Below are 15,505 nucleotides of genomic sequence, written 5' to 3'. Positions count from 1 at the left end.
TTTTTTTTAAAGATTTTATTTATTCATTTGAGACACAGAGATACAGAGAGAGAGAGCATGAGCTGGGAGAGAGGCAGAGAGAGAAGGAGAAGCAGGCTCCCCGCTGAGCCAGGAGCCCGATGCGGGACTCGATCCCAGGACCCGATCCCAGGACCCTGGGACCATGACCTGAGCCGAAGGCAGATGCTTAACCATCTGAGCCACCCAGGCGCCCATGGATGAGCTTTCTAAGGGCTTGGTTGTCCGAGAAAGCTTGGGGAGGAGGTGGCGGCCACCCAGTGCCTGGTGGGATGGCTCGGAGGGGTGAAGGGAGGAGCGGCAGGGTGGAGGGAGGAGAGTTTGTACACGTATGACATGAGGATGCTTCTTTATGTGTCCTGTCCCGGCTCTGGCTGGGGAGCTCAGCAGGGCAACTGCCTGTCGCCAAGGTGCCCCGTTTCCATCTGGATGACGGCGTGCACCCCACACGGCTGGAGGCCGCTAAGTCATGTCTTCCAAGGCAGCTCTCCCCTTAACCCCATGAGCTAAATTTTTGACCCGATTCTCGAAAAATTATTCTGACCTTTCCAACCCTTCACACAGAGGCTTTGCGATGGAGACAAAAATCATTTGTAGTCCAAGTCTTTCGGGTCCCCAAACCGCCCCCATCACCACTCCTGTTTCTTCCCTGAGTGTCGTAGACTCACATTTTTTTTTTCCTATTTCATCACCACTCCCTTCCCTCCACAAGCACCACGGCCTTCGGGGCTCCCTCCATCTAGATTACTGCGGCCCGGCCCCCAGCCCCCACTGCTCTGTCTGATAACTCCTTTGCTCAAAGTCCTAAAAATGTGCACACTTTTGACCCGTTAACTCCGTTCCTCAAAATGTATCCTTGCCTGACTTTTCTCTCGGCGGAGTTCTTGCGTCTCTGCCGCCCGTGGGCCTCAGGAGTCCTGCATGATGCCGGGGCCCTGCAGCAGCCAACAAGCCGGCAGCTGGGCCCTGCATGGAGCTTACGGTCTAGGAGGTTGTTTGTTTCTCCTATCAATCCAGGTGTTTTATTTACTTATGTATTTTGTCTCTTGGACAAAACAAGCCTGTCGTACTCTCAGAGAGAATATAGGGTCACTGCATCATAGGGTAAAATAAATTCCCCTTGACCATGCCGGGGACACAGAGTGACAGGTGCAGACAGAACGAGAAGGATACTGTTCTAGGTCAGAGGTTTTCAAACAGAGCGCCACACCCTGTGAGCCTCAGGGGTGGGGATGCCCAGCCGACAGGGGAGGCGACAGTTTGCCAGGGCTGCACAGAAGGACTCGTGTATGTCCCCAGCACCCCCACCCACCAAGCAGTTCTGCGTAGTTTTCTCCTTGTTACTCTGGGCTTCCTGGGAAGATTTATTCGAACAGAATGTTCTGTGGCTGCAAAGTTTGAAAACTACCAGTTGTCTCAAGTTGCTATATTTAGTCTGGAAGTCTTCCAGACTGGGGAATTTTTTTTTTTCCAAATTCTCTGAAATCCTCTAGCTTTTATGTTTAATTAATGAGCTTTACTCATGCCTGATACATGTTGGGTGTGTAATTAATGAGCAGTAATACCACGGGCATGGTAAGTAATAAAATTTCATAGACAGTGCAAATGTGCTAGAGATGAAAACCCTAAAATAATTTTGCACACTATGCAATGGTGGGGGAGGGCGCATATCAAAGACACCAACAAAAATGTAAGCAGTTTTAACAATTTGACATGAATTCTGTATGGTGTCATTCGGGATTCTATTTAATATTTGCTAGGTTCCCACAATGTGCTGGGTAATGATCTCTTTTCTCTATTTTTCTTTAGCACCTTGCACCTACAGATTTTACAACTAAACTGTCATTATTCACATACCACCACTGTGGGTTTTTTTTACAATATCTGCAGGCCACTTGTACTAGTAGATATTTTATTTAAATAGATTCATTTTGTATTTAAATTTATTTTTAAAGAAAACTTCCTATCAGTACCCATAAATAGAAGACCAGAAACACCTACCAAAAATAGAAGGTAACTGTAATAATAAATTCATGATGATGAAAATAATCAACTGTTTCTTTAAAATATAAAGTGTATATAAGCTATAAACCATAAAGTATACCTTGTCTTTGCTTCCCTCACCTCACCTTATACCTTCTTGTACCTGCACATCCACATCCCCCACTCCCTCTAAGTACTAGCCTTGCTTTAAGCTAGTTGACAACTAAGAGTTGATGAGGTATGACTCTCCTATTTTTTATATTGATAAGAGACTATTAATTTTTCAAAACTCAAATATCAGAACTTCATTGGAATTTTAGACATAATGCAAGAGGATTGTACCATTTAATTTAAATCGCATACATTAGGTGATCTACTAATCACCTACTCATAAACCAGGCCTCAGGCCTCCCCACAGATTTATATTGAGATTGCCCCAAAACATGGAAATTTGCCTACGAATATATCAAAGCCTTTAGGATTTGACAGATATGGTCTTTTCAGATGGTGATGACCCTCTAGCAAAAGAAATATGGATCAATCACCTCATTACCACATACTTTATTCTAATTGTACCTATAACAATATTCCCCCCACCCACCTACCCACCTAGGAAAGAGGGAGGGGAAGTTAGCCACAGGGTCTGAGTATTGAATTTACATCACTGATGACTTGTCATTGCATTTTCTCCCTCTCGCATTGCAGAACTCCTCCTCCCAGGAGACCTTGGGAGAGTTGTCACAGATCAGGTTCTGTGGGAAGCAGGCTCTGAGATGAGACTGTACGCAGGAGGAGATTTGGAGAGTGGACTCAGGAACCACACCTGTGGGTGCACAGGGGAATCAGGACTGGGAATCAGAAGAAGAGGTTAAGCTGTGCTATGGTCACAACAGAGACCTCAGCCAGGCTCACAGGTAGCCCTTCAGAGGCAAGAGTGTTGGCTCTTTAATCTCCCCGCACTGGCAAGTCACTGGATGCAAGATGCCTCTGAGGAGGGGTCATAACTTTGGGCAGGGCAGCCCTCTTTGGCCAAAGACAATTCTCGGGCAGGGATTCAGCTGTAAGGCACCAGGAGGCAGAGCTCCTGGCAGTGGGGGAATGATACCTGGGTCCTGGAGGAGGATCTGGACAGTGGACAAGAGCATCTACCTCCAGAGTAAACCCACTAGCGCCTTGCCCCAAAGTCCCACCCACGGAAAAGCCATGAGGCCTAATTTCCAGGCAGTCCCTCACAGTGATGAACCAGTGCGCCTGAAGGCCGAAAAAGAAGGTGAAAGGCAGGTAACATAATATGTATGTGTGTACGGGGTGGGGGGTGGGGAGCAGAACACCCCACACAGACCTTGATATTCCTTTCCACCCTTCCGCATTCGTCCCTCCTCCACTGAAAAGTGCTGGGCAAGAAACAAATGTGGTCTTGACGCCCCCTGGGTTATCAATCTTGAGATATAGTGTTCAATTTCAGAGGTCTTTGACCAAAGCCAAGTTACACATTCTGAGGAAAGCCGACTTTCCAGAAGGCAAAGACATTTGGAGGCATGAACTAGGGTGAACCTTATAAGTGAAGATTCAGGAGTCTTTGATTGCCCACAGTTAGCCAAGCATTGGCTGAGTTGCTTTCTTTCCTTAGAGCCAGGAAAAATGTTAAGTGCTGCTGGAGCTTCCGGGGCCAAGCTTGCAAAGCAAACCTGAAGGAGAGGAGCAGCTCATGCCGCAGATTTCCTCCTTGGTCTGCTTTCTGCCCACCCCCGGCCCCCCACCCAGAGTCAGACCACACAGGTGAGTAATAAAGCCACAGGCTGCAACTGGTAAGCTTGTCTTCGACGCCCTTGTTTTGGGGAAACGTTTCTAGAGCATTTCTCTTTCATCTCAGGTAGGGAGAAGCCCACCATTATTTTGCGTTGGTAATGGCAGCCTCATGCATGCAGTCTTTCCAACCTGGGCCACATAAGAATAGGTCATGGGCCTGGAACACCTCCTTACCTGGAGATAAGGAGCCCACACAGCCTGCACTGGGCTTATCACCGTGTGTGGGAATATCTTTCCCTGTTTCAGGCTCAATGAGTGTTTCTTTATTTCAGTATTTCTGACTACACGGGAATAGAATCAGGGTCCTTCGGCTGTAGCATGAGATGGACATGTAGGACAATTGCCTTGCGTCAGCTGTGAGTGGCCCGCTAGCCACTGTAGCCGTGAGGGACTGAGGCACATGACTGGAGCTGATTTTGCTCTGTCTCTTCTCTCTAGGTATGAGCAAGAGGGTTGTTCCATCTGCACTGCTGCACTGTGGTGTGTTTTCCTTGGCGACTCTGATACCAAGAGGCAGCGGGCAGAAGTGTTTGGACTTCTATCCTGGTGGTTGGCATCGTGATGGTCTTTGCTATCCATGGAGTGGGAGCCCTCCCCTGGCACCGGGAACCAGTGCGCCATGTTCTGCTTGACATTTTGTAGTACTCAGTCTCGGGGGGATAAGGAGGTGATAGTTCACCTTGGACTCCAGTACAAATAGCACATAGAACCCTTGTCTTCAATAGGGTTGACTGAAGTGAATTGCCGTGAAGTCTACTTAAACTGGGATTTCTCCAGATGGAACCTGAAGTCTTAGCAGGGTCCAGACGGTCCAGTAGAGTCACCTAATAACCTTTAGTGATGGCGGCAGATCAGGCCACGTGACTGGAGTGAGCCACCTCCTCTGGAAATGTTCTGTCCCAAATGTTAGAATGTGCTCTCACTTCTGAAAGGGAGATAATCTTTTTTGTGTGGAGGGAAGAAGGAGGTGTTTGATTTGGGGTACAAATGGGTGGGCCCTCCATAGGCCTCCAAGAAGGAAACTGAGCAATACTGATCTAAGGGCACGAGGAATGACATCCGTCCCTCATTCTAACTGGATATTTAACTGGCTACTTCAGTGGGTCACAAAAGCTCTCCGTAACTCCAGGGTCAGAGTGACAGGTGCTAGTTTAGCTTGCCACGTGGTTGCCGAGCTGAGCGCTGACGATATGCCAGGCATCCTGCCAGGTCCCCACATGTGTCCTCTCATTCGATTCTTATACACACCCCATGAGGCCGGTCAGATTATTCTCTTCTTCTTAGAGAAATCAAAGATCAGAGAAAGCATGGACTTTACCACGGACCCACAGACACACGCCTACTAAAACACAACGCCAGTTCTCGAACCCAGGTCTGTCCGGCTCCCACCCACTCCTGTTGATGGTTAAGGCGCCCCAGTTCTCCATGATGCAGGTGTCCTTGCACATAAAGGAGACACGCGGTGGCAACTTTTGGTGCGCCCAGGATCCCATTCATCGGGGTGCCTAGTTCAGGTCCCCTGGGCTCTAATGGTTGGCCTCTGGCATAGAGGCTTCCCTGCATCTTTTCAACCTTCCCAGCCACCCACCACAATGCCCTGAGCACAACAAGGACCCAGCAAATGTTGCCAACTGACTGGCTGATGTACAAGTGAGCCCACAAGATAAATCCGCCAAGGAGAGAGCCAGCCCATATTTTCACAAACTGGCATTGTGTCATTCCACATAAAATGCTCATAGAGACCCTGTTTGGTTCTCTGGGCCCAAACCTCCTTTATTTGCTCTGAAAATCTGGATCACCCTTTGCTTGGATTGTGCTGATCATTTATTTTTTTTTTTTTAAACTTTTAACCCAGGGAGAAAACAGCACCAGTAATTAAGCCCATGTCTGTAATTAATTCCCATAACGAGTATAACTCCTCTCCCTTCTGGTAGAGTCACGCCAGCCCACATCAACCTGGGTACAAGTGGTCATACCTGTTTATGTACGACTTGTCCTTCTCCGTATTTCACAGATGATAGGATACAGCTCTGCATCTCTTCATGTTAATTCTATTTGAAATACTCCCCACCAACATCTTAGGGCTCTGCCATCTAATAAGTGCAGCCAATTTATTGATAGTAAATCTAGGACAAGACAGACTCACATTGATGTGGGCCACAGGGCATTTAAATTAAACAGGAACTCTCCAGCCATCTGTGTTTTAACTTTTTTATGCCTTGATAATAAGCCCTGTTTAGAATAATTTGCTGTGGAAACTGGGACTTCGTGACTGACAGAGAAAGGCCGGGTATAAACAACCCGAGCAGTCCCCTGAATTTGCGAGAATGTCAGGCGAATTTAGACTCATCATAAAAGAATTCTCGGCGACTGTATTTCAATATGACACTTTTATGGTTTTTTATTTTCTAGTCCATTGCGGCCCCAGAGCCCTGGCATGATTTATATAGCCTGGCAGTGCATAATCTTTTGTGTGAGATATACAGGCCTCCGGAGGTTTAATTTCTTTCCTCACCACCACTGACAGCATTTGTGCTCCCCTTCTCTTCTATTTTCATTTCTAATGAGATATTGGACTTTGCTCAGTGAGAGGTGATATTTCCACATTTGCAGCCTGACAGGCTAAATCACCCGATCTCAGTGGTGAGGATACAAACCCATTTAAACTGTGTCAAAATATTCATGGAGCCCCATTGATTTGGGCAACGGTTATTAGGGAGCTATTTGGAAAGTTCAGGTTTAATTTTTGGAGCTTTCTGCTGCAAAATCACTCAGTTACATCACAGGGAAAATGGTATCAAAAGGATAAAGGAGAGTGAGGGGTGTGGTGCGTGGCATTTACTCTGTTGGGCTTAGTTTTCGTGTGGAGATGACCTTTGACAAAAACAATAACGACGACAACAGAAAAGTCCCACAATGGTGCGCGGGTTAAACGTGTGGCATGAAGCAAAGGAAATTCTTCCGATTGCATGTAAATGAATAATATGTCAAGCTACTGAAATGTTTTTTTAAAAGAGCAACAGTGAACACAACTGACATAGGAGATTAATGTTTTGCATTGCTACACCGACTTTTACCTCTGCCTTTGATCTTCAATCTAGCCGAAACTATAGCGACAGGAGTTTAGCTTCTAAGTGGGGTGGGTTCAAATAGCCCTGTTCACTTAGTATTCACAAGTGTCACAGAGGAAAAATTCTGTGAACAGGAGAGGTGAACGTGACTGCCCCTGTGAGGGGCTGTCGGGACAGAAATGCAACAAATGGCCAACTGAGGGAACTTGGGAGCTCCTGGTAGATCTCAGGAAATGCACACACTGAAGGGACCCTTGAAATGAGGCCACTGGAACAAAGAGTTGCCACGCCCTTGGACACTACAGAAGATCAAAGTCCTTTGATGGGACCAAGCACATCTGACCTTTAGACAGTAAGGTCATTTGCAATCGTTGCTTGATTTATGACCTGGGACTTTATATGAACTTTATATTTACTAGGGTTCCTGAGTTCACAAGGACCTCATTAAATGGCACGCACAACATTCGTACTCACACAGGGGGAAATCGCTTTGGCAATTTGTGGGCGATAAAGTGGTTCCTAGACACTTTACAATAGGTGGGCATTTAATGCCGGCTAGCTAGATGCCAGCAGAATTCCTCTGGAATGTGGCATGTTACCTTCACATTACTGCCGAGCGTGCTGTTTATGAGACTGCAGCCCACATCACGGGCCTTTGTGCGGAATTAGCAAATGCACCGCAACTAGACCCAGGTGGTGAGGAGTGGCCACCCATTCAGATGGTGGGCTACTCACACACCGACACTTTCTGGCCTGGCTCGCATGAAAACTGGTGCCTGGAAGCTTGCAGCTTCCTCTGAGAACACAACTTGAGAACGTCTCAGAACCCAAGACCCATCACGTCCCCAAAGACTACTGCTATGTGAATGCCCTGTTAACAGGACACCCTTGGTATGGGAAATGTACTAAAATCTGGTGAGAAACTCAGGACAGATGTAAATTAGAAATTCCTGGAAGTAAAAATTATGAAACAGTAGAACAAGCTGCTTGAGGCGTGTTCTGGAGTGTCCCTCCCTAGAGTGCTTTAAGCATGAACTTGGCACGCAACGAGCTTCCTCACGAGCCCCTCCTCCTCCAAGGCCTGAGGACTTGACCTGTGTGAAAGAAGCCAGGCAAATTCCCAGCCCAGAGCAGCAGAGCCCTGTAGCTACCTCTCTCGCACCAGCAAAGTTCCCAATGTGCCGGTGACTCGAGAAGCCACGCCCCAAAAGCCCAAATGTTCTCTTGGGGCAGACTCACAAACACCAAAATACAATCCCAAACCTTATACCCAGGGCCGGGACACCAGGAGGCGTGAGAAGAGATGGTCCCGTGCTATTGCCACAGTCATCCTGTCTGAAGGGCTGCCCGACCAGTAGAGTCTCCAGCATCCCAGCTCTGCTACCAACTGGTTAGGTAATTTAACCTCGCCGAGCCTCAACTGCCAAAAGCGTAAGGTGGATTGGTACTGTGACTTCACAAAGCCAATCGTGAGGTTTAAATAAAATACTGTTGGAAGAAGATGCGGCACAGTCCCCGCCACCTCGCAAAGATGCCATGCGCGCCAGTATAATTGTAGAGCTGGTCTAGTCTCACCTTCTCCTCATTCCTTTTCCCCTCTCCTTCCTCATTCCAGCTGCATTCCTCGCCACGCCCCACCACCTCGATACCTCGCACCTTAAATAAGGTGGCTTCCAAAGACTGCACCCACCACCTCGATACCTCGCACCTTAAATAAGGTGGCTTCCAAAGACTGCACCATAAGCAGAGAAGATGGTTGAGGGATAGAGAGCCAAGCTCAGCCGCCAACGCTTGTGAACGATCAGAGAGCTTCTTGCAAGTAAAACAGCGATTTCATCCTAACTGCTAGTCCTGAACTATGGGGGACAGTGGAGTCGACATGTCTGTGCCCCACTCTCGGCTCTTACCGTGTTTTCTTCCGACTATGGGTATCTTATGCAACTACCCATTAACTGGCATGCTTGTATTGCGATATGCTCTTCATTCCACATTTCTGAGCGCTTACTGAATACAGGCTCTATGTTAGGCAACACAGCAGATGAAGGATTGAATTGGAGATGGGCTCTTCACTCAAGAAGCACAGAATCCAGTAGATGAGATAAGACTGCCTCTGAATGAGCCTCCCTACTTGGGGTTCCCAAGGAAGAATTCACTAGTTTATATTTGTAAAGGCACTTAAGGCAATAATGTGCTGGTGAATGTTTAACAACCAGCTCTCAGCATAGGAGTGGAGGGGTAGGGGTGGGAGGCTGCTTGTATATATGGGTACACGGGTTTAGTATAAACTTTACTCATGTGAAGGGTGCGTAGTACGAAATTTACGAATAAAATAAGCAAAACTTTATTATAATTTCACATACTCAGAAGGTTTTTGCCAATTTTTTATGAACTCTGGTATCCCTAACCATCCTGGGTTGCATGTGATGAGCGAGTGTAGATCTACCATAAAGAGTGGTTGATATTTTCATTTACATTAATGAGTAGGACAAAAGTGAAAAACGAAGAATATGTCAGAACTACATGCGTTCGTCAGTGACATGAGTGACTTCTTTGCTGGATCAGATAATGGTTTTCGAACACTAGAAGGATATTTCCTCACATTTTTTGTGCTAGTCACAATGTAGCAGCCATACACAGGACACACTTTTATGTTTAATCTGCAGCATTAGCATTTTCTCCATCACTTCCTTAAGTCTACATAGTCAACAACAAAAAAAATCAAGCGCTGATTTGCACTATTTGCTGATTTCTGTGGCATAAATATGCCTACCATGGTCAACTTCAAGCTGATGTCACTGAACGCAGAATCAGGATAAGACACGGAGTGGCCCACCATTGCCCAGGATTTCCACCATCCTGATACAATAGAAGTAAACAACCTCGAGAGCACACAGGACGGTCAAATATGGTAAAACAATTAGGAATTGATCAGGCTGAGTATTTATTATCCTTGTTTTTAACATAATTCATTTCATTGCAGGTGCTCCATGAATTTTCTTCCCAAGTCCCAGGGGGTCCTCACAGAGCTGCCCAATCCTCTTCAGGAGCCACATTTTAGCACGTGTTCCCAAAAACAGGTGTGTGGTGCTGCAAACCCAGAGAAAGCCCCTCCCCTGGCAGCCTCCCTGGATGCCCCAAAGGATTCTCCCAGTGACTCAACCTCAAGGAGATGGTCTGTTGCTCCCCTGAAGGCAGCATTTTCTTTGGGCCTCGGGAGGGCTCTGTTACTAAGCAGTACTTTGCATATATTTTTATTCTAGAAGAGTTTTCTTCACCCTCTCCTCTCCTTCCTGTCTCTTCATCACAAAACTGTAGTACGTGCTTAATTCTTTTGTAAAGGAGAGAGTAGTATTAATGCCATTTCGGATTTGGGCCTTTCTCTTTAGTGATTTTTCTTCTCTAGAATATTCCTTGAGAGCAGAGCCAAAAAAGGTGGGTCCTGGAGGAAGGCTGGAGAGAGGAAATGCAGCCTGGTCAGCTGAACCACAGGGAAATGCCTAGGGCAGAGCCCATGGCCTCCTGCCAACCTCTGACTACTCCCCAGCTGACCGTATGCCACCTCAAGCCTTTCCCGCACATTACCTGAGAGATTATTTAAAATGCAGATTCCTGAGTCTCACCTCACTTCTGCATGTCTGGGGTAGTGGCCCAAGGAGTTTGCTTGTCCAAAATTCTCACACATGCTCAAAACAGAGCACTAGTTTAAACCCTATGCATGGAGACGATCTGATTTCTGGTTACTTTGTAATTTGGGAGTTTTCACATGGCAGGTGTGAGATGGCTTTGATTAGTTCTCTAAGAATCAGGCACCTTCAAGAGTAGTGAGAAATTAATAGCACAGAATGATGGAGCAATTCTATTTATAGGCCAAAATAGCAGATAAAAGTAAGAAAAGCTGGCCCAAATGACGGGAGAAGGCAATAATCAATATCCTAACAGAAAACAATAATACAGCTGGTACCATAAAGCAATCCCATCGGGAACTGTATATTGCATCCTTAGTGTCCCGTTGTAATGAAGTCCACAGAATGCAGCACGCATTAGCCAGGGCAAAGCCTCTCCAACGCGAAATATTCTGCCACACTGCAGGCACATTTATTTTATTTGAAAGAAGAATGGTCCTGTTGCCAAGCCATCAGATGGTAAAAAGAGATATATTTGATGGATAATAAAAAAGGGTCTTCCACAGCCTCACAAAATACATTTCTAATGTAAATGGGCCTAGTATGTGGCATTCGTACCTCTGATGTGCCGATAGCTGCACAGAAAGGCAAGCAGGGATGGGGAGAGCCGTGGAGGGCGAGTCAGGAGTACGGCCAGAGATGGGGGGGCTGTTATTCCTAACAATACCAAACAACAACCCCAAACTCACTTGGTAAACATCACTCACTTTCTCCCCACCTGTTCTCGTGCTACAGACTGACGGCCCTTTTAATACGAAATAAATCAGGCAGGAGAAGGAGTGTCTGGAAGAACATACAGATTGAAAGCTGACTGACAGAACGCCTCCAAAATGCGCTCTGTTTGCATTTGCCTTTGCAGCAGCTAACTTGAAAGCATGTCAGACGCTTTGAAGGCTGCGAGGTTGCCTTCTGAACCTGGAGGACGAGTGTGCTGTGTGCTTCCTGGAGGCTCCTGGCCAGGCAGGGCCCCTGCTGTTTGTGTCCGCGGGGACGGCTGAGCAAGCTGGGCCTGCAGACACTGGCGGCCCCTTCCATCTCCCCCCCGCGTGGGGGGCTAAAACAGCAGTGTGTCTAGTACCAGGTTTCCTTCCGAGGTAGAAACAACCAGTCGTCCCAAGCCAGTGGGCTCACACTGAGGCATTAGGGCCTCGTCACTTCTCACCAAGAAAACCTGCTGGTAATGAGCCATGTCACCTTTCAAGGTGTGTGGTCAGTGGACATCTGAGTCAAGTGCACCCCCCCCCAGTCCAGCCTCCAAGATGCTGAAGTCCCCTCGGTGAGCTGTCTCCTTGGATTTCCTGGACTGTCCAGTGTTCGCAGTTATCCTGCAAAGCAAATACTAGTACCCATCAGTCATGAGACAAGGGAAGTCAGCTTCAACATCACCCACAGCTCAGGGGAAGTATTTCTGCTCTAAGGCAAGAAAATGCTCACGAAGTATGGGGCGGGCCGGGAGTAAGCCTGGAGGAAAAAGGAAAGAACAAGGCAGGAGGCGAGCGCGAGAAAAGCGCGCAGTGCTGGAAGGATGCCTGCCTTGTGGAGTCCCCCTGCTGTCCTCTTCTGCTGGGAGGAGAGGGCTGCCCGGCCTTCACACCCACCAGGCCTCTGATCCGCTGGTTTGCCCCTGCTAACCTGGCTCTTTGAGCATCCCACGAATAGCAGTTGAGCATCTGTGAAGGGCTGGTCCCTGTCCTGGATGTTAGAACTACAGTGATAAATAATTCGGACAAGGTTGCTGTCCTCGTGGAAATGACATGGCAGAGGGAGACAGTAAAGGAACACAATGCTATCCCGAACAAGGTTAAGTATAGATTGTGCCAAATGCTGTAAAGGAAAGAGTTGATACACTCACTGATGCTTACCCAGTGAGCCAGGAGGCTTGCTTTGGGCACGGATCGAGGGTGGCCTGCCCAAGGAGGCAACATGTGAGTGGATACCTAAGATGGGAAAAGAACCCAGTCATGTGACAAACAGGAGCAGAAGGTACTCAGGGTGCAAGCACACTGACTGAGCCACGAGCAGTCTCTGACGGGCTCCCAATGGGACAGTCACCCATCCTTCTAGCTCCTCCCTCATGGGGCTATTAAGATTAGAGGAGACGTGCAGAAATGGTTACACTGTGCCTGGCACAAAGTCAACACCCAAGAAATGTTAACCGCTACTATTATTTTCAAAGACTTGGGTTCATTTTGAGGTGGGAAGCGAGTGTGAAATCAGCTGCTTAGGGCCATTCTGAGCCAGTGTGCCTGAGTCCCTGTGATGTCAGGCCACCGAAAGCATTTGAGTGCAAATATAAAGAAATTACTTTCCCAGCAATTAATCACGAGTATAAGATTGCCAATACATATCATTGCTGCATTATGACACTTTGCATCACACAATCGGAATGTAGAGTAGAAAGGAGCCATTTGTAGCTGACCTTATTCAAGTCAAATCAGCTCAGTCCATTGAAAGTCAGTGGGAGTTTTGCCTGCATGAGGGTCAAGACCAATTATTGAAAGGCATAATAGAACAAGGGGATGTTTTTGAAGACATTACATCTTACAGTAATTGTTCACAGTTCGGAGATATGTTGAAGTAGCACCTGTATAATATAGGCAATACATTGTTGATAAAGGTTTTCTGTCCAATCCTTTATTTCAAGAGAGTCTATCTGCATCTGATATTTTTCTTTTTGGACAAATGCAAGAATCTGGTAAAAAGTACAAAATGGCTGAGATATGTATCTTAAAACCAAAGTAGGGTCATGGGAAGACAAAGACTTCTCAGCAACTATGCTATTAGCTTGGATTCTCGGCTAGAGAATTCCAGGCTAGAAAGCTCCATGGCCTAACTGTAGCCTCAGACTTCTCCTCCATCTTGCAAGTCTCCCTTGGCTTTGGAGAATGCAACTGGATCTCAACACTGACTTAAATAAGATTTAATTCAGATTATTAATCTACCACTAAAAAAATAGTTATTCTCTATATTTCAAAGCCAGCGCTGTCTATGGATTACTTGCTGGTTTTTGTAATATCTGTGAGTCTACCCTCTTCCATTCCCCTCAAAATGTCAGTGAGCAACTAGAAGAAAAGGCTACTTAAACCCACTAGTGGGTCTTTCACCAGTGCCCATTCCGTCTCTTGTCCTCGCCAGCCTCCAAGCCTGCTTTACACCGGCCGGCTCATCGCCACCAACATTTTTCTAGGGCTCTAACAAAAGCATTTGAATCTTGAAACATCTTTATAAAAGACTATTATAAGAAGATTTCATGTGTCTAACTTGGTAAATATATTCTTACTATGACGGGGGAACAAAAAGCAAAACGGCTCGGTAGACTGCAAGCAATTTGAGAACAGAAATCGTATCTTTTATTCTTCATACCCTTCACTATGCCCTACATTTATGAATTCTCCAATAAATAAGTGCTCCGTAATTGGTAAACTACCAAGAAGTTAAATTGCTTTGTCTAGACAGAGAGGATTGATTTGGGCGGATGAAGTTATAGTTCAGATTCTGTGTGCAAGGGGTAATAATGTTTCCAGACATGGAAGCTTGGTATATAAGCTACCACAGGTCTTTAACTAGCCAAAGGGAATCAACTGAAACTTTGCAGCTGGAGGTTCTTGATATTTGCACAAGATACAAAGTTGGGGGGAGGGTGCGTTTTGTACAATGGGCTTCTGGCTTTAACCAGGTATAAGAAGGGGTTTGCGGGGCGCCTGGGTGGCTTAGTTGGTTAAGCGACTGCCTTCGGCTCAGGTCATGATCCTGGAGTCCCGGGATCGAGTCCCACATCGGGCTCCCTGCTTGGCAGGGAGTCTGCTTCTCCCTCTGACCCTCTTCCCTCTCGTGCTCTCTATCTCTCATTCTCTCTCTCTCAAATAAATAAAAATAAAAATCTAAAAAAAAAAAAGAAGGGGTTTGCTAGTTGATAAGATATATAGTAGCCCAGGTTCCTAGATAATGAAGCCTGAGGCAAAAGCTTGGGTGCTGAGCTGTCACTGGGTGGTGTAATCCCACAGAAGCAAAAGTAAGGGGAAGGGGAGTAAGTCAAGGAAGAAAGGAGCACAAGAAGGTGAGACATCGAGCTGGGCTCCGCTGCAGAACCGGCATAGCTAACCGCTCAATGGTACAAGATGGTCTTGGGCAAGGCCACGTGAATTACCGCCTTCCAGACAATCTGCTGGGGGTGACAGGGCAGTGAAGGGCAGGGAGACTCCCTTATCCATGGGCTCCCGTACCTCAATGGGCAAAGCTTGGTATTAATCCCCTGTGATGAGTGATTTTATGTGTCAGCTTGGAGGGTGTTTGGATGAGATTAACATTTAACTCAGTGGCAGCCGCTGGCCTTCTGACTGGAGTTGCACCGTGGGGTCTCCTGGGTCTTGAGTCTGTCTCAGATCAGCCCACACTGCACCTGCTGGACTTGCCTCCATAATCAGCTAAGCCAACTTATTATATATACATATGAATATATATATTCATTTTATATATACTTACAATTCATTATGTATACATACATGCAGTTCATACACACACACACACACACACACACACACATCCCATTGGTTGTTTCTCTGGAAAACCCTGACTAATGCATCCCTGTATTTCCAAGCTGCTTATGCAGAGGTACAGACTGGGGCTCCAAGCAGTCTCATCTATCAGTGTTACACCTATAAAAGGCAGTCGCCATGGTGACTTGGGAGAAGCAAGTGGCCAAGGGCTGGGAGGCAGTTCAGGCAAGACGGTCTGAGGTGAGGCCTGAGGGTGAACAGCATGGAGGGGAGTGCCAAACCAGGCTCCGATTCTCAAAAGGTGCTTACAAAGCCTCCTACAGTAGGCTTATGGGTAAGGTGAGAAAATGTGTGCTCACCTTACAGCGGGGTAAATTTCCAAATAACAAGACAACATATACTCCAGAGTACCCATGCTTGAATGCCACTATCTAGATGTGTGACC

Source organism: Callorhinus ursinus, unplaced genomic scaffold (assembly GCF_003265705.2).
Source record: "Callorhinus ursinus isolate GAN/ISIS: 27379988/994484 unplaced genomic scaffold, GSC_fseal_2.0 scaffold12, whole genome shotgun sequence".
NCBI lineage: Eukaryota > Metazoa > Chordata > Mammalia > Carnivora > Otariidae > Callorhinus > Callorhinus ursinus.
The sequence above is the reverse complement of the archived record's forward strand: the minus strand, read 5'-3'. Positions refer to the sequence as shown.